At 40.5% G+C, this 20,171-nt stretch overlaps 1 protein-coding gene across 1 annotated transcript in view; it reads right to left on the bottom strand.

Annotated features, from left to right (window-relative positions):
- The window catches only part of LOC106081022 (2-hydroxyacylsphingosine 1-beta-galactosyltransferase), a 91,658-nt gene extending 71,684 nt beyond the window's left edge, over nt 1–19,974 (bottom strand). Inside the window, exon 1 of the mRNA XM_013242691.2 lies at nt 19,054–19,974. The gene's annotated coding sequence lies outside the window, so the exon portion shown is untranslated. The remainder of the gene's footprint in view (nt 1–19,053) is intronic.
- Between the last annotated feature and the right edge of the window lie 197 nt (nt 19,975–20,171).

The following is a 20,171-nucleotide window of genomic DNA, read 5'->3' on the forward strand; positions in this document are numbered from 1 at the left end:
CTTGAGAATTTGGATCCCCTTTAACCTTAGGCAATATAGGTACCAAATGAAATGTATTAAGAAGTAATCTACGGAGCTTTTTTCCAATTTTTATCCAAAATTTATAATGAAGAGGAAAAGGATGATGATGAGTGTGAAGACATAACATCATGGGTGTAAAGGGAACCGACATTAAATATACTCCTGAAGGCATTTAAATGTGATTGTAACATCCATGAGCCAATCCCTGGATAACGCCAACGACAATGCCCCCCTTTTTGTGTCGCTAGGGTATCGAGGGGCTCTTGCCTCAGAAACGGAGTTCAGAATCTCGTTCCTATGCTCAGAACTAGGGGGTGCGCCCTATAAAGTTAATTTTCCCCAAATTTCGTCTTTACATTTGTAACACTTCGAAATATTTATAATAAATATGCTCAATCGTCTGCTACCGTCGAAACGAATGAGACTTTCCTCATGAAATTTTTAAAGTTATTAATGGGCCAACATTTTCCTGGACTGGGCTTTCAATCTGTTTGAAAACTGAAATTATTCAAAAAGTGTGTGCATATTTTTATTTATTTATATGTTTATACCCACCACCATAGGATGGGGGTATACTATTCTAGTCATTCCGTTTATAACTTCTCGAAATATTCGTCTAAGACCTCATAGAGTATATATATTCCTGATCGTCTCGGTGTCCTGAGTCAATCTAGGCATGTCCATCCGTCCGTCGAAATCACGATGGCGGTCAAAGGCGTAAAGCTATCCCATTGAAATTTTGCCCAGATATTTAATATTGATGTAGGTAGTTGGGGTTTGCAAATGGGCCATATCGGTTCAGATTTAGATATAGCTCCCTTATAAACCCATCTCCGGATTTGACTTCTTGAGCCACGGGAAGCCGCAATTTTTGTCAGATTTGGCTGAAATTTTGCACGTAGTTTTCCGTTATGGCTTTAAAAAACTGTGCCAAGTACGGTCGTTGAAATTTTGCACCCGGTGTTCTGTTACGACTTACAACAACTGTGCCTAGTACGGTCTAAATCGGTCTATAACCTGATATAGCTCTCGTATAAACCGATTTCCCGATTTGACTTCTTGAGCCCTTACAAGCCCCAATTTTTGTCCGATTTGGCTAAAATTTTGCACAAAGTGTTGTGTCATGACTTCCAAAAATTGTGCCAAGTGCAGCTTAAATCGGTCTATAACCTGATATAGCTACCATATAAACCGATCTCCAGATTTGACTTCTTGAGTCCTTACAAGCCACCATTTTTGTATGATTTGGATGAAATTTTGCTTGTAGTGTTTTGTTATGACTTCCAACAACTGTGCCAAGTACGGTCCAAATCGGTCTTAAACCTGATACAGCTCCCATTTTAACCGATCTCCCGATTTCACTTCTTGAGTCCTTACAAGCATCATGTTGAATAAAATTATGCCCTACAACTTTCCAGATCTGATCATATTTCGATATCGTCAGATCGGTCTATATGACAGGTCGATCGGAAGATTTGGGGTCTTAATTCCATAACATTTATTTATTTATTACCCGATTTCGAGGAAATCAGGTACAGTAAGTAGAACTAGGCCTCTTGTAGCTCAATTCAGCGATGGTTCGAATCAGGTCATATTTACATATAGCTTCCATATAGTACGATCTGCCGATATATGGTGTTAAGCCCATAACAAATTTGGAAATTTTGCCCATGAACATTCCACTAAGGAACAGGGGCAAACTTCTCACATATCAATGAGTGCAGTCCCATTTAAGTTTAAGCTCTATGATGCGTGCTGCAGTGCGACACCTCTTTGGAGAGAAGTTTTACATGACATACTACCTCACAAATGTTGCCAGCATTAGGAGGGGAAAGCCACCGTTGAAAAGAATTTTTTTTTTGATGGTCTCGCCAGGATACTAACCCATGCGTTCAGCGTCATAGGCGGACATGCTAACCTCTGCGCTACGGTGGCCTCCATAACAGGCTCATTTATTATCCGATATCGCTGAAATTTTAAACCATGAATTGTTTTAAGACTCCCGACATCCGACCGGAATATGGCCCAGTTAAATCTAAAATTGGATATAGCTATCATATGGTCATATCTTTCGGTATAGGGTGTTAAACAGGCGCATTTATTATCCGATATCACTGAAATTTGAAACCATGGGTACCCCGACATCCGACCCGAATATAGTCCAAATCAGATCGTACTAGATATAGCTGTCATATAGATCGATCAACCGAATTGAAGTTTTAAGCACATAAAAGCCACATTGATTACTCAAAATTTGGATCAGTGAGTTGTATTAACTCTGTCGAATATGGTCCAAATCGAAGCGTACTGGGATATAGCAGTCATAAAGACCGATCTGCCGACTAAGGGTCTCGAGGCCATAGTAGTCAAATTTTTTACCCGATTATACTGATATTTGGTACATTAAGTTGTGTTTGGCCCATCAATACCCATGACGAGTATGATGGAGATCAGGTCATGTGACTTGTTCCTGAATCCAAAATGATCCAGACCTGTCAATATTTTGATGTATGTTACTATGGATATAATAGCGGAGATATAGCAAATTAGAATGATGACTGTATATCCATGGTTGTCGGTATCCAAAATTCGGCATGGCCGAACTTAATACGTTTTTACTTTTTTTTAATAATGTCACTCTTCAAGCACATGAGCGATATGATTATTCTCAACCAGTAATGGGCGCATGTGTTAGTGTGCACATTATTTCCAAGGCCACGGGCTTAAGTTCTTGTAGACGTAGACAAAAATATGCAAGAGTGTATGTCTAATTGCCCACCACTGTTCTAAACCAAAGAGATTCTGGATAAATTTCTAAAAATAGACTTTTTTTTTGCTCAATTCATGGAAAGTTTTTGTATTTTTAAGCAAAACCTAAAAATAATTGCTACTGGATGACGATTTTAAATGTATTTTGCTGCTTTGATTAAGAATGAAGTCGTAGGATAGAATAGAAAAATGCCGTGTGAGAACAGGTATAATTCAATTTGAATTTTCGATTTCAGAAAATTTGCTATTTTTATACCCTAAACCACTACTGTGGTACAGGGTATTATAGCTTAGTGCATTTGTTTGTAACACCCAGAAGGAAGAGAGCTAAACACATTGATAAGTATACAGATCGACTAAGAATCAAGTTCTGATTTGATTTAGCTATGTCCGTCTGTCTGTCTGTCTGTCCGTATGTGCATGTTATCATCATCTTCAAATTTGGTACAGGCTTGTTTTTCGGCCAGACGAAGCCTATTGAAATTGGAAAAAATCGGTTCAGATATGAATATTGCTCTCTGGACTCTCGGCAATACTAGTTAATTTCATAGAAATCAGTTCAGATTTAGATATAGCTCTCATTTATTTATATCGCCCGATTTCCACTCCTAGAGCTACTGTAGCGTATTTATTGATCAATGTTCTCAAAACTTTGTACAAAGCTTTTTTCGACGACTAACACAATATTTAAGAAGTTTGCTCGAAATCGGTTCAGATTAAGATATAGCTCCCATACATAAGTTCGTCCGATTTGGAGAAATATTGCACAAAGTGCTCATTTGTTAGCCGATTCTCTTGAAATTTGGCAGAAAAGATTTTTTTACTAGTGAATTTCATAGAAATCAGTCCAGATTTAGATATAGCTGATATATATGTATAAATCCTTATATGCATATCGCCCTATATGGTGACCTCGTAGTCCTATGTGTCCCGTTATGATACCGAAAGCTATACTGACCACCTACTTGCTTCCTTTCAATATTAGCCTCGTCTCCTCACAATCCTCATCCCCCATCTCCCCATAGGGTATTCGTCGTCCTGCCGACCGTTTCGTCGTTTCAAAGGGTTAACTCGGATTGCGTCGACCCGAAAGGCTTCGAATTAACCAAGTTTATTGACGGCAGTCCTCTGGCCTTCACTGCCAAATCATCTGCCCTTTCACTCCCCCTTACTCCGTTATGGCTCGCCACGATGAGGATTGTGCCATCCTCAGAGAAGGCTTAAATCTCCTTCTTACTACAAGACTGTTCGCGATCTTACCGTCCTGGTTGCTATCCCCTTACGGCCTGTTTACCGTCCGTAAAGATGTTCATACTGGACGCCCTCGAGTTAACACCCGGATCTCCACCTGCAGAACCGTATTATGGTCAGGCAGTCTAAAACAAATCTTAGACCCAATGTTCTTAATGTGGGGGTCTACATTGAGAACCTTGGGTCTGAGCCCAAGGCCCTTGGGCCCACTCTGTCATCTAGCTTTCATCCATCCGTGTAACATGAATTTCCAGACGGCAATACTAGAGTTCCGTCATTTTAAGACTGTTTCGCTGGCAGCAGTGCCTCGCACTCGACCTCAAGTGTCGTCTCAGGTATCCGATCGCAAACATTTTCAATGGTATGGGCTGCTTCCCTCCTCAATCCATTCTCCCATCGCCTCAAGTTTCATAGCCGCAGTGGCTACCTCACACTTAATCTGTATGTATCCAGTGCCCCAATAAGCGTGGTCCTCACCGCTCCGCCTATGCCAAGACAACATGTTCTCTGCACCTTTTGTATGGTCCTTATGTTGCACTTTTTCTCCATAGCAGTCCATCAAACTACTGAGGCGTAAGCTAGTATTAGTCTTATCATGTTAGTCTAATCAAATTTCGAGCAAATATGTTCAAGCTGTAATAACTATGTTTGACAAATGACAGTATTATTGCAAATTACCCAAAATCTGACGAACATATGTATGGGAGCTATATCTAAATCTGAACCGATTTCTATGAAACTCATCAATAATGTCGAGACCTACAAGAGAATTCTTAGTGCAAAATTTCGTGGAAATCGGCTTACAAATGACAATATAATTGCAATTTTAGTCCAAATCGGACGAACATATATATGGGAGCTATATACAAATCTGAACTGATTTCTATAAAATTCACCAATAGTGTTAAGACTTATAAGAGAACCCCTCGTGCAAAATTTCGGGAGAATCGACTAACTAATGATGATATAATTGCAATTTTAGTCCAAATCGGTCGAACCTATATATGCGGGCTATATCTAAATCTGAACCGATTTCTATGAAATTCACTAATAATGACGAGACTTATAAGAGAATCCCTAGTGGAAAATTTCGTGGGGATCGGCTAACAAATGACGATATAATTGCAATTTTAGTCCAAATCGGACGAACATATATATGGGAGCTATATACAAATCTGAACTGATTTCTATAAAATTCACCAATAGTGTTAAGACTTATAAGAGAACCCCTAGTGCAAAATTTCGCGAGAATCGGCTAACTAATGATGATATAATTACAATTTTAGCCCAAATCGGTCGAACCTATATATGCGGGCTATATTTAAAACTGAACCGATTTCTATGAAACTCACCAATAATATCGAGACTTATAAGAGAACCCCTAGTGCAAAATTTCGCGAGAATCGGCCTACTAATGACGATATAATTGCAATTTTAGTCCAAATCGTTCGAGAATATATATAGGAGCTATATACAAATCTGAACCGATTTTTTCCATTTTCAGTATGCTTTGTCTCTCGGCCCAAGAAAATGCTTGTGCAAAATTTGAAAACCATCGGATGAAAATTGCGACCTGTACTTTGAACACAAATTAATATGGACAGACAGACGGAGAGACAGACAAACGGACATAGCTAAATCGAATCGGAAATTGATTCCGAGTCGATCGGTATACTTATCAATGGGTCCATCTCTCTTCCTTCTGAGTGTTACAAACAAATTCACTAAAATACCCTGTACCACACTATTGCCTGTACCAAATTTTTAGGTGGTCGAATGAAAACTGCGACCTGTAGTTTGTACACAAATTAACATGGACAGACAGACGGACATAGCTAAATCGATTCAGAAATTGATTCCGAGTCGATCGGTATACTTATCAATGGGTCTAACTCTCTTCCTTCTGGGTGTTACAAACAAATTCACTAAGTTAAAATACCCCGAACCACAGTAGTGGGTAGAGTATACAAGCAATCCCCGCCGCCGTGCTTGTTAATTTAGCCAAGATGTTTGATAACATAGGTCAAGGTCATCAGAGAGAGGACCCGTTTTGATGAGATATAAGGCATAGGATAGCTTTTATGATTTTCCTTTCTTATTGCTTAAAAAACAAAATTTCTTACAGGGTACAGTTCACTAACCCCTACATACGCTTCAATGCAAAAACCTGGCCTAGCCTGCTCATGACAGCCACAGCACCTTGAGGGGTCAACATGCATACACTGACGCTAGTCTTGTTTCCGGCAAAGGCTAATGCACTGTATTAGAAAGATGCAACAGCTTTGTTTTAACCTTTCGATATACTTTGACAGAGGTTGACCCTGACAAATCGGGATTTTTGACACAGTATCAGATCAAAAATAGTTGCAATATTTGTTAAAAAAAAATAATTATTTTAACTTAGAAGGAAAAAGAGAGTTTGATGCATTAGTCAAATATTTCAGGTTTGGTTTTGTTTGATAAATTAAAAGCTAATTAATTGGATTTTGCTAATTAACGGATTTATTCAAATATCAAATCCAAATTTTCTTTATCGATTTTTCAAACAAGTTGTTGTTGTAGCAGTTTATTGTGTTCTATCTTTCGTCTGCTTGATTCTGTTGAGTGTCAAGACCCAGGAACTCTGCGAATAAGATGGGGTGCGTCCACAGGGGTCTGGGTCTGAGTCGAGTGGGTCAGGGGGGGGGGGGGGGGGGGGGGGGTGCAGTTAAACAGGTGGCATGTATCGTGCGGTCCCTGGTTACAACCGGGACATACATCTTGCACGTCGGCATCAATCCTAGCTCTGTGCGAATTGAGGCGGCTGCATCTGACGGAACGTAATTGAGCCAGAACTACTCTGGTTTGCCGGGGGAGGTCGATTTCTTCGGGTGCAATGGGTGGCGGTCGTTCTCCAATGACTACATTCAACCGGTAGCCAATTACCGCATCTGCTACCGTGTCTGCCTGAATGTTGTTTAGTCCCGCTTGATATGCCGTTTTGTTATATGCCAGTTTGTGTCTTAAGTCTTTTGTTTTCCAAACACTTTCAGGCTTATGGTGTAGAGGCAATTAAAAGTCAAATGCGTAGAAGTATGGGTATATCGAACAAATAGTAATTTACAAGGCGAAACCGTCTTATTATGGCCACCGAGAACTATTCCCTTGGCTTTTCTTAAGACGAAAAGATACTCTTTTTAATCCTTAACAACCCAGGCAAAATAAAAACAGCCCTTTGACACAACCTCATATATCACAGAGGTTGTATATGATGAACCTGTCGTTAAAAGCAGCCTAAAAACCGGCTGCTACAAATTAAGTGAAATTGTTTCTGCAGCTGCTAACATTCTTTGGAAAATTTGCCATGCAACTTGCAGCCCATACAAAGTGTAACCAGCGAAATTACTTTTAATCATGGTGTTGTTGGGTTTCCCCCCATTACTGGTCAATGGCACCAGCCCCAAGACAAAAACAAAATGTAAACCAATTCAATTTTATGTGAAAACCACTCTTCTTTCTTGTCCACGGTCTCGTGTAGTTAATGGTGGTAACCGGCTACCGTCGATATGAGAATATTCAATCAAAAATGCAACCTCTGAACGAGGGTATATTTAAAATAAGTAAAAACAAAATAAAACAAGTTAAAATTGGGGTCACATAGAAACTGAAGCAGTAACGCTGCGAACAACGTCGCTCCACACATTACTGATGAAGAGGCCAAATTGAAATATAAAAACCATATTTAAATCATTTAGTTTGTTATGCTTCTAAACTCATGAACAAATCAGTAGAGAGCAAAATGAAAATTTGTGGAAAAAAATTCAAATATTCAGTATGGGGGGAAGGGGGGGGAGGAGAGGATGGTTGCTTGCAGTAAAATGCACAAAGTTATAAAATAAGCTTTAAGCAATCCTAAATTCAGTTGGATGCATTTGGAAAAGCCATAAAAAAACAGTTCGTTAATTACAATAAAATTTAGCTGCATATTCAAGACCTCATGTGTTTCGGGTGAAATTCTGAGGCTTCAAATTTAAATGTTTATACTAAACTCCATGGTGCAATTAAACATAATAAAACTTGCAACCACTTGCAACAGTGCACAGTAGTTCAAATTTACTTAAAAGCCGAATATTTAATTCTTGTTTGAAAAGACTATTATAAACAAGTAAAAGGGAGCTAAGTTCGGCCAGGCCGAATCTTGGGAACCAACCACCATGGATTCTGCTAAAAATTTTGTAGAAAATAAATTAAGTTGTAAGGCATAATTTTATTCTACATTCCAAACTTGTGTCAAACCAGCAAAAATCAAAGCTTCTAGGAACCGAACAAGGATGATCGAGAGACCGGTTTACATGGGAGCTATATCAGGTTATAGACTGGCTCAGTTGTTGAAAGTCATAGCAAAACATAGGATGCAAAATGTCAGCCTAATCGGACAAAAATTGAGGCTTGTAAGGACTCAAGAAGTCAAATCGGAAGATCGGCTTATATCGGAGCTATATCAGGTTATAGACCGATTTGGAACGTATTTGACACAGTAGTTGGAAGTCGTAACGGAACACCACGTGCAAAATTTAAGGCAAATCCACAGCCAAATCGGAGAAAAAAATGCGGCCTCCAGGGTCTCAAGAAGTCAAATCGCTAGATCGGTTTATATGGAAGCTATATCAGGTTATAGACCGATCTGAACCCTATTTGACACAGTTGTTGGAAGTCGTAACGGAACTTTAGATGCAAAATTTCAGCCAAATCGGACAAAAATTGCGACTTCCAAGAAATCATTGGACAAATGTTGAAAGTCATAACAAAACAAGCAAAATGTCAGCCTAATTGGACAAAAATTGAGGCTTGTAAGGACTCAAGAAGTCAAATCGACAGATCGATTTATATGGGAGCTATATCATGATATAAACCGATTTGGACTGCACTGTACTTGGCGCAGTTGTTAGAAGTCATAAACGTCATAACCACGTGGAAAATTTCAGCCAAATCGGGCAAAAATTGCAGCCTCCAGGGGCTCAAGAAGCCAAATCGGTAGATCGGTTTATATGGTAGCTATATCAGGTTATAGACCGATTTGGACCGTATTTGACACAGTTGTTGAAGGTCGTAACAAAACATCGCAAGCAAAATGTCAGCCAAATCGGGTGAAAATTGAGGCTTCCGGGGGCTCAAGAAGTCAAATCGGGAGATCGGTTTATATGGGAGCTATATCAGGTTATAGACCGATTTGGAACGTATTTGACACAGTAGTTGGAAGTCGTAACGGAACGCCACGTGCAAAATTTAAGGCAAATCCACAGCCAAATCGGAGAAAAAATTGCGGCCTCCAGGGTCTCAAGAAGTCAAATCGCTAGATCGGTTTATATGGGAGCTATATCAGGTCATAGACCGATCTGAACTTTATTTGACACAGTTGTTGGAAGTCGTAACGAAACTTTACATGCAAAATTTCAGCCAAATCGGACAAAAATTGCGACTTCCAAGAAATCATTGGACAAATGTTGAAAGTCATAACAAAACATCGCAAGCAAAATGTCAGCCTAATTGGACAAAAATTGAGGCTTGTAAGGACTCAAGAAGTCAAATCGACAGATCGATTTATATGGGAGCTATATCATGATATAAACCGTTTTGGACTGTACTGTACTTGGTACAGTTGTTAGAAGTCATAAACGTCATAACCACGTGGAAAATTGCAGCCAAATCGGACAAAAATTGCGGCTCGCAGGGGCTCAAAAAGTCAAAACGGGAGATCGGTTTATATGGTAGCTATATCAGGTTATAGACCGATTTGGACCGTATTTGACACAGTTGTTGGAAGTCGTAACAAAACATCGCAAGCAAAATGTCAGCCAAATCGGGTGAAAATTGAGGCTTCCGGGGGCTCAAGAAGTCAAATCGGGAGATCGGTTTATATGGGAGCTATATCTTAATCTGAACCGATATGGCCAATTGCAATCTCCAATGACCTATATCAATATTAAGTATCTGTGCAAAATTTCAAATGGCTAGCTTTACGCGTTCGACCGTTGTCGTGATTTCGACAGACGGACGGTCGGACGGACATGGCTAGATCGACTCAGAACGTCGAGGCTATCAAGAATACATATACTTTATGGGGTCTTAAACGAATATTTCGAGGTGTTACAAACGGTATGACTCGATTAGTATACCCCCATCCTATGGTGGTGGGTATAAAAAAGAATCTGTGCAAAGTTTCACCTCAATACCACTATTTTTATACCCTCCACCATAGAATGGGGGTATACTAATTTCTTCATTCGGTTTGTAAATCCTCAAAATATTCGTCTAAGGCCCAATAAAGAATATATATACTTGATCGTCGTGACATTTTAAGTCGAACTAACCATGTCCGTCCGTCCGACCGTTTGTCTGTCTGTCGAAAGCATGCTAACTTTCGAAAAAGTAAAGCTAGGCACTTGAAGTTTAGCACAATTACTTCCTATTAGTGTAGATCGGTTGGGATTGTAAATGGGCCATGTCGATCCATGTTTTGATATAGATGCCATATAAACCGATCCAGAATCTTGATTCTTGAGCCACTATAGGGCGCATTTCTGATCTGATTTGGCTGAAATTTTGCATGAGGTGTTTTGTTATGATTTCCAACAACTGTTCTAAGTATGGTTCAAATCTAAATATAACCTGATATAGCTGTCATATAATCCAATTTGGGATCTTGATTTCTTGAGCCTCTAAAGGGCGCAATTATTATTCGATTTGGCTGAAATTTTGTGCAACAGCTTCTCCCATGATCTTCAATATACGTGTCGAATATAGTTCAAATCGATCCATAACCTGATATAGCTCTCATATAAAACTATCTTGGATCTTGACATCTTGAGCCTCTAGAGGGCGCAGTTCCTTTCCGATTTGAGGGGGCTTGCAATAATGTGGAGATTGGGGTGATAGTCGCCGCACTGGACCGCACGGGTATTCACCCCTTAATCTCCCAATGGACAAATAATATGCTCTATGGCAGGATTATTAATGCGAACCTGGGAGATAGTGTGGCCAGAAGCCGGGTGACCAGAGGAACGCCCCAAGTAGGGGTGTTCTCACCGATTCTATGGAACCTCGTGATTAATGAAATCCTGATGGATCTCGGTGAAGACGGCACGAGGATTATTGCTTATGCGGACGACGTCATGCTGCTGTTCCGAGACAAGTTTTTGTCGACAATCAGCGAGATCATAGAAGGTTCACTGAGGAGGTTGTCGCGATAGGCTACCAGAAATGGGTTGAGGACCAACCCAGGGAAGACGGAGCTAGTGCTCTTTACACGTAGATATAATGTACGGGAATTCAGAATTCCGTCTTTTGATGGGAGTCACCCTGCGGCTGTCGAAGGAGAATGAGATCTCGATCTACACATATGGCTCCAATATGGAGTCAGGGACTGAATTGGCGGTCTACTCTGATGCACTCAATATCAGTATGTCTCTGAGACTGCCGGACGAGTGTACGATTTTCATGCAGAGGTCTGTGCCATTGCAGTAGCCGCAAGAGAAATTCTGGCAAGGGGCTTACCGCCCTCAAAACTCAGAATTTATGTGGACAATATGGCGGCGCTCAAAGCCTTGGGGTCGAGGATGGTGAGGTCGAGATGCGTGGCTGACTGTTTGGAATCCCTGGATAGGCTCCGGGCCCACGATGTGACGCTGATATGGGTTCCTGGACATGAGGGGATTCCAGGGCGGACGAGTGCGCCAGGAGGGGTTCGTCTGCGCCCGGCGGAGGGGTTCGTCTACGCCTAGCGGTCGAGCACCTGAACACAGTAGAGGGGAAGGCCAGGGCGGCGTCGGTGGCGAGGTGAGACACGATAGATGGTTGCCGGACTGCCAAGGCGCTAAGGCCGGTCATCGACCGGAGGAGGACGAGGGAATTGCTGGCGTTCGATAAGAAGTCGATGAGTACTTTGACAGGGACACTGTGCCATGGCGACGTGCATGGGAATACCGCACAATGTCTTCTGTAGTAGTTGCCTCGATAAGGACGAGGAGGAGAATATTGAGCACTTCCTGTGTTCCTGTCCGGGTCTGCAGAGACGTAGGCTCTCCTTTCTGGGGAGCCGTTTCTTATGTGATCTGGATGATCTTGCGAACGTCCCTGTGATATGACTCTTGAGGTTTGTTGAGGGAACAGGATGGTTCCGACGGGGGAGGACACAGGCTCCGGTGTAGGTAGGTCCATGCTTCCGAAGGGAAGGGCGATTCTTCACCTCCCGCTCGGGTTTTTCCACTCCTACTGTATTTTTCTTTTTATTCGTGTATAACCTCTGGTACGAGGTCTTACATTTTCCTTTTTCTTCCCTTTCTCTCTGTAGGGTACCACACTGGCCTCCGAGTGAACTCACCTTTGATGGGCGACCCATTCAACCTAACCTAACCTAAGTCAAGCTCCTACATTTTGGGCAACAAAAAGTTGGATATCTTCTCACGATAGCGATTCACCATTCAAAGTTACGTTACGATTCGCATCATCTATAAACTGCATCAAGCTGTAACTATTTCTGGATGCATTGGTAGCTCTTGTAATGCTTCTGGCTGATTTTCAGTCCAAAATCGACAGTTCTGCTTATTAACGTATCCATTGAGCCAAAAATTAGTTTCGTCGTAAAATGGAAGAGGCACGCGATGAACTTTCTCAACAGGCATTTTGATAATAAAATGCAATAATTTGCAGCGTTGTTCCTTTGTAAGACGATTCAGGGAGATGTTTGGCAATGAAACAAAACACGAAACGTGCTTGAGCTGTTCAAACTAATGTTGCCAAAAAGATAATAGCTAAATAATCACCCTTTACCTTACACGCTCTAGTGAAACTGGAAACTAGCGACATGTAAGCTAAGTTTTCAGGATCAGGACCGAAGAGCAACGGTCCTGATCCTGAGGGGGCTGTGAGCATTCCAAAACTATGTGGCCTAATCTAGACTTGAAGAGATCTACCATTTTGCTGTCACTGGCTAGAACAAACGTCTCAGTCATTGTGTCCGTCATGACAGATGACGGACAGACAGACATAGCTAACTCGAATCAGAAAGTGATTCTGAGTCGATCGGTATACTTATCAATGGGTCTATCCCTCTTCCTTTTGGGTGTTAGAAACAAATGCACTAAGTTATGATACCCAGTAGCGTGCCAGTAGTGGTGTAGGGTATAATTAATATAACCCCATCCTTCGGTGGTGGGTTTAGGAACGAATCTGGTATTGAGGTCTCCTGCTCAACAACGATTAGCGTAATAATCATTTTTTTTCATTTTTGTTTTATTTTTTGGAGATTCCAAACAAACAGCCTTCTCTTGTTATGAACTCTCCAGAAAGTAGTGGCCAGTTCTTGATTTTTGATTTGCACAAAATCTGTTTATAGCCAAACAAAAGACTTAAGCAACAAACTTTTTTATGAGCTGTTCGGGGCATATGCAAATTTTGAACTTATGAATGTATAAACATGGATTCTTGAATGTATAAACATGGATTCTTGAATGTATAAACATAGACGTTGTTTGGAGCGCACATTTTGTTATTTCGCTCCGCAAGAATATTCTGTAACTCGCAATACATTCTCGTTGTTATTTAAGAACTTTAAGTCACTTAAGAACTGGAATGGATAGTGTTATCCATTAGGAGGTTCATGAACTGCGTCTATTTCCAGTGGAGCGGTAAATCTAAAGCCCGGGAGTAGGCTTAAAATGTACCCCAAAGACCCAATAGCTGCGGTGGTATTATCAGGTCGTAGCATGTTGGCTACTACTGAGACCTCGACTGATGGAGCGACTGCGCCAGGCTCTTCTAGCCGACAGACGATTTTTCAGCAGGGGCTTCTGACGAAGACACCTGATTCGAGTCTTAAGGACAAGGTTGACCCTATGCTATCTTCGCATGCGAACGGAATGACAAAATTAATATAACCCCATCCTTCGGTGATGGGTATAGAAACGAATCTGATATCCAATTGAGTAGTCATGTGTTTGGTAGGCCTTCCCACTCCCAAAACATTTTCCAGGGCATATTAACCGATTATGGATAAGGCTTGAAAGCCATTTAGAAATAAAGTATGAAATTGATACTCAATTTCGGAACAAAGGCTCTGGGGATCCATGCTACCCCCAAAACACCCACACCACACAGGCTGAAAGTTTGAGCTCCGATCTGTGTGGTGGTCATATGTATTTAGTTATCACGAAAAGCTCAGCTAAGAGCTACCGGGCGCGTTCACAGGTTGCGGATAGTGGGTGCTTCGTATACGAAAAAGCTGCAACTGCAGTCGCGCACAATCAGCGGCATCGAGTCGGAAGATTTTCAGTGAGAGGCCGGGCGGCACCGGCTCTTGCTTAAATAATGAGTGTCCATGATGCTCGATATGACTAGGAGAGTTTTTTGGCACCTTAAATAACCAATGGCAGTCACGTTTCAGCAGCGATCGGTATTATTGACCGGAACGAGCTTACTTATCTTTAAGAACCAAGTGTCAAAATACCCCCCTACCGGACATATTTAATGACCATGACAATATAGGACTCAAAAAGAAAGTATTTGCGATTAGAGCTCGAAATGTCCCTATCCCTTAACTTCCCCTTAACAGGAATTATTTACCGACCGAAGACAAAATAGGGTTCAAATAAAAGGTATAAGTGATTTAAAGAAGGCACACGGGAGCGAGCCCACCAAGCGAGCCTATAAAACGCTGATTTGAAATCCATCTTTACACGAAATGGATTTTTTGAGTGTTTATGTGAATAAATTCCGATAGCATTTATCTGAATTCTTACGAGTATCAGCAAAAAGTGGGAGCCATGCAGTGCAGAGCTTAGCATGTCTGCCTGTGACGCTGAACGCCTGGGTTCGATTCCTGGCGAGAACATCAAAAAGTGGTTTAGCGGTGGTAATCCCCTCCCAATGGTGGCGACATTTGTGAAGTACTATGCCATGTAAAAACTTCTCCTCAAAAAGGTGTCGCATTACGGACTCGGTTATAAAAAGGGGGCCCCTTATCATTAAGCTTAAACTTTAATCGGACAGAACCCATTGATATATAAGACATTTGCCCCTGATCCTTAATGGAACGTTCTTGGGCAAATTTGCTTTTATCTGCAAAATTAAAAAAAAAAAAAACAAGTAAGAGCGTGCTAAGTTCGGCCGGGCCGAATCTTATATACCCTCCACCATGGATCGCATTTGTCGAGTTCTTTTCCCGGCACCTCTTCTTAGGTAAAAAAGGAAATAAGAAAAGATTTGCTCTGCTATTAGAGCGATATCAAGATATGGTCCGGTTTGGACCACAATTAAATTATATGTTGGAGACCTGTGTAAAATGTCAGCCAATTCGAATAAGAATTGCGCCCTTTGGGGGCTCAAGAAGTAAAATAGAGAGATCGATTTATATGGAAGCTATATCGGGCTATATACCGATTCAGACCATATTAAACACGTATATTCATGAGAGAATCCGTCGTACAAAATTTAAGGCAAATCGGATAATAATTGCGACCTCTAGAAGATCAAGATCCCAGATCGGTTTATATGACAGCTATATCAGGTTATGAACCGATTTAAACCATACTTGGCATAGTTGTTGGATATCATAACAAAATACTTTGTGCAAAAATTCATTCAAATCGGATAAGAATTGCGCACTCTAGAGGCTCAAGAAGTCAAGACCCAAGATCGGTTTATATGACAGCTATATCAGGCTATCGACCGATTGGAACCGTACTTGGCAGAGTTGTTGGATATCATGACAAAACATGTCGTGCAAAATTTCATTCAAATCGGATAAGAATTGCGCTCTCTAGAGGCTCAAGAAGTCAAGACCCAAGATCGGTTTATATGACAGCTATATCAGGCTATCGACCGATTGGAACCATACTTGGCACAATTGTTGGATATCATAACAAAATACTTCGTGCAAAAATTCATTCAAATCGGATAAGAATTGCGCACTCTAGAGGCTCAAGAAGTCAAGACCCAAGATCGGTTTATGTGGCAGCTATATCAGGCTATCGACCGATTGGAACCATACTTGGCACAGTTGTTGGATATCATAACAAAATACTTCGTGCAAAAATTCATTCAAATCGGATAAGAATTGCGCCCTCTAGAGGCTCAAGAAGTCAAGACCCAAGATCGGTTTATATGGCAGCTATATCAAAACATGGACCGATATGGCCCATTTACAATTCCAACCGACCTACACTAATAAGAAGTATTTGTGCAAAATTTCAAGCGGCTAGCTTTACTCCTTCGGAAGTTAGCGTGCTTTCGACAGACAGACGGACGGACGGACATGTCTAGATCATCGACATAAAATGTCGCGACGATCCAGAATATATATACTTTATGGGGTCTCAGACGAATATTTCGAGTAGTTACAAACAGAACGACGAAATTAGTATACCCCCCAATCCTATGGTGAAGGGTACAAAAATGTAAGATATCTTCATCGTTCGCTCAGCACCATGGAATTGTAAATGGGCCACGTCGATCCATAATCTGATATGCAAATTGTAAATTTTGCCCATTAACATTCCACTAGGAACAGGGGCAAACTTCTCACATATCAATGAGTGCAGTCCGATTCAAGTTTAAGCTCAATGATAAGGGCCCTCCTTTTTATAGACGAGTCCGAACGGCGTGCCGCAGTGCTACACCTCTTTGGAGAGAAGTTTAACATGGCATAGTACCTCACAAATGTTGCCATCATTAGGGAGGGAAAAGCCACTGCTGAAAATTTTTTCTGATGGTCTCGCCAGGATTCGAGTCCAGGCGATCAGCATCATAGGCGCACAAGCTAACCACTGCTCTACGGTGGCCTCCTCCATAATCTGATATAGCTCCCATATAAACTAATCTCCCGATTTTACTTCCGCTAACGGATTTTGCCTTACTGTGGGTTTGCACCGTTTCGATTCGGGCGACGATTGATTTGAGGTAAAGCTTGTGAAGGAGGTCCATAGACAAGTCGTGCATAAGGTCGACAGCGTAGCTTATAGATTGGAGTGGGCATGGCTATGGGATAATAGTTAGGTTAGTTAGGTTAGGTTGAAAAGAGGTTGCGGATATTAATCTGCCCCATGTCATTATGGACATACACCTGCAAATTGCAAATTTTGCCCATTAAATTCCACTAAGGAAGAGGGGCAAACTTCTCACATATCAATGAGTGCAGTCCGATTCAAGTTTAAGCTCAATGGTAAGGGCCTCCTTTTTATAGCCGAGTCCGAACGGCATGCCGCAGTGCTACACCTCTTTGGAGAGAAGTTTAACATGGCATAGTACCTCAAAAATGTTGCCAGCATTAGGAGGGAAAAGCCACTGCTGAAAATTTTTTCTGATGGTCTCGCCATAATTCGAACCCAGGCGTTCAGCTTCATAGGCGGACATGCTAACCTCTGCGCTACGGTGGCCTCCTCCATTATGTGATATATTGGGTTGCCCAAAAAGTAATTGTCGGTAATATACAATAGTAGTAATATAGTCGGCGTTGACAAATTTTTTCAACGGCTTGTGACTCTGTAATTGCATTATTTCTTCTGTCATTTATCAGCTGTTACTTTTAGCTTGCTTTAGAAAAAAAGTGCGCGAAATTTTGTTTACATTTGTTTGTTTGGCGTCAATTTTAATATGGGTACCACATGTATGCAAAGAAATTCATTTAACAACCGGAATCGACGCTTGTGATATGCACCTTAAACGCATTGAATTCCATCCGTTTTTAAAACGAATCATAACTGGAGATGAAAAATGGATTGTTTACAACAACGTTAGTCGAAAACGATCATGGTCCAAGCATGGTGAACCAGCTCAAACCACTTCAAAGGCTGATATCCACCAAAAGAAGGTTATGCTGTCTGTTTGGTGGGATTGGAAGGGTGTGGTGTATTTTGAGCTGCTTCCAAGGAACCAAACGATTAATTCGGTTGTTTACTGTCAACAATTGGACAAATTGAATACAGCCATCAAGGAGAAGCGACCAGAATTGGTCAATCGTAAAGGTGTCATATTCCACCAGGACAACGCTAGACCGCACACATCTTTGGTCACTCGCCAAAAACTGAGTGAGCTTGGCTGGGAACTTTTGATGCATCCACCATATAGCCCTGACCTTGCACCATCAGACTACCATTTATTTCGATCTTTGCAGAACTCCTTAAATGGTAAAACTTTCGGCAATGATGAGGCTATAAAATCGCACTTGGTTCAGAGCGTGGAATACTAAATTTGCCAGGAAGATGGCAAAAGGTTATCGAACAAAATGGCAAATTTATATTTTTGATTAAAGTTCATTCTAAGTTTTATTAAAAATGCATTTACTTTCTTTTAAAAAATCCGCAATTACTTTTTAGGCAACCCAATAGCTCCCATATAAACCGATCTCCCGATTTTACTTCTTGAGCCCCTTTTGGGCGCAATTCTTATTCGATTTGGCTGAAATTTATCACAAAGCCTTGTACTATGGTCTCCAATATCCAAACCAAGTATGGTCCGAATCGATCCATAATCTGATAAAGCTCCAATAGGAAAGCAATTTTTATTCATTATTCTTTGTTTGCCTATGATGTCTGTTAGTAAATACTGGATTGCCCAAAAAGTAATTGCGGATTTTTCATATAGTCGGCGTTGACAAATTTTGTCGCAGCTTGTGACTCTGTAATTGCATTCTTTCTTCTGTCAGTTATCAGCTGGTACTTTTAGCTTGCTTTAGAAAAAAAGTTCATTCTAAGTTTTATTAAAAATGAATTTACTTTCTTTTAAAAAATCCGCAATTACTTTTTGGGCAACCCAATTTTTACTAACAGACATCATGGATGAAAGTCCAAATAGGATATTAACTTTAAAGATCTTTATTTTAAAGTATTGCTCCTTTGGCTCGTTTTCATTGCTAAAATCCTATGAATAAAGAAAAATCCTAAATTTTGCTTCATTTTTTTTTTTTTCTTTCAGTGTGCTATGAACCCTTCCCAAATTATGAGCAAAAGGGCACCACACTCCAGGAAATGAAATGCTTACCTTATAAATTATGATTAAGCCACTGGTTCGATTGGAATTGCTGGTAAAGAATGTTGTCGCAGCTATCACTCAATGGCTGATGTTTTTATATTTTGAATGCGGAATACTTTGATGAATTTTTAATTTGGAATTTTTGGAAGAAGAAGCGAAAATTCATGAAAACACACAACGTTTGTGGTAACAAATTGATTGGATGATGATGATTCCACCAACGCCACCGCTACTGTCTGCACTCACTTGCTATGGGCACTTGTGACGAAATGACAATAAAAAAACGTTGACTTAGATGACGATCGCGCAGCGATTAAATGCAATGCTAAGGCGTTTGTCTGTCCATCCGTCCCTCTGCCTGGCCACACTCGGCTGTCATTAGCTGCTGAAGGCGATTGTATCGAATGTAACGTACGATTGTATAAATTTGGCCAAATAACATAAAAAACGTCTTTTTTGGTGTTGTACGTTTTGTTTTTATTTTTGTTGTTTTTGTTTTTGTTGGTTGCAGTTCCAGCAGCTATAACACCGCCACCACAATTAATAACAAAAAAAAGGCCTCAGCGCGACTAGCACAGCAACAGCACCACTAGTATGACCAGCTAGTCAGTCAGGCGCAGATTTTTTTCTGTTTTTGTTTTTCGTTAAACGTTAAACGTTGTAACGGCTGCACTGGTGTAGTTACTTTCTGGTTTGATTATTGTTGTTGTTGTTGTTTTTTCTTCAGTTATTTTTTATTTTCAATTTTGTATTTTTTGTTTTTTTTTTTTGGTGAGTATTATTTGTCTTATATGCTTTTCTTTTAGTTACACTACACTTTGGCCATACAATTTCGTACATAGCCCAAAATGCTTTAATGCATATACATATACACACTGTATATACATTCAATGTAAATATATTTCATTATATTTGTTTTGGCCAAAAAAAAAAAAATTGAATCCAATGCTCTTTAGCGCAATGTGTTTGGAAAACGAAGAAGGAAAAGAAAAATTAATACCCTGGCTTTTTCTGTGGTTGATTATGAGCGTTTTTGTTTTTATTTGTCGATCATTTGGAGAGGGTTTTTATTTTTCTTTAAACTAAGTTATCAAAACTTTCACCAGCTGTGAAAAAATGCGGATAAT

The sequence above is a fragment of the Stomoxys calcitrans genome, chromosome 5 (assembly GCF_963082655.1).
Source record: "Stomoxys calcitrans chromosome 5, idStoCalc2.1, whole genome shotgun sequence".
Taxonomy (NCBI): domain Eukaryota; kingdom Metazoa; phylum Arthropoda; class Insecta; order Diptera; family Muscidae; genus Stomoxys; species Stomoxys calcitrans.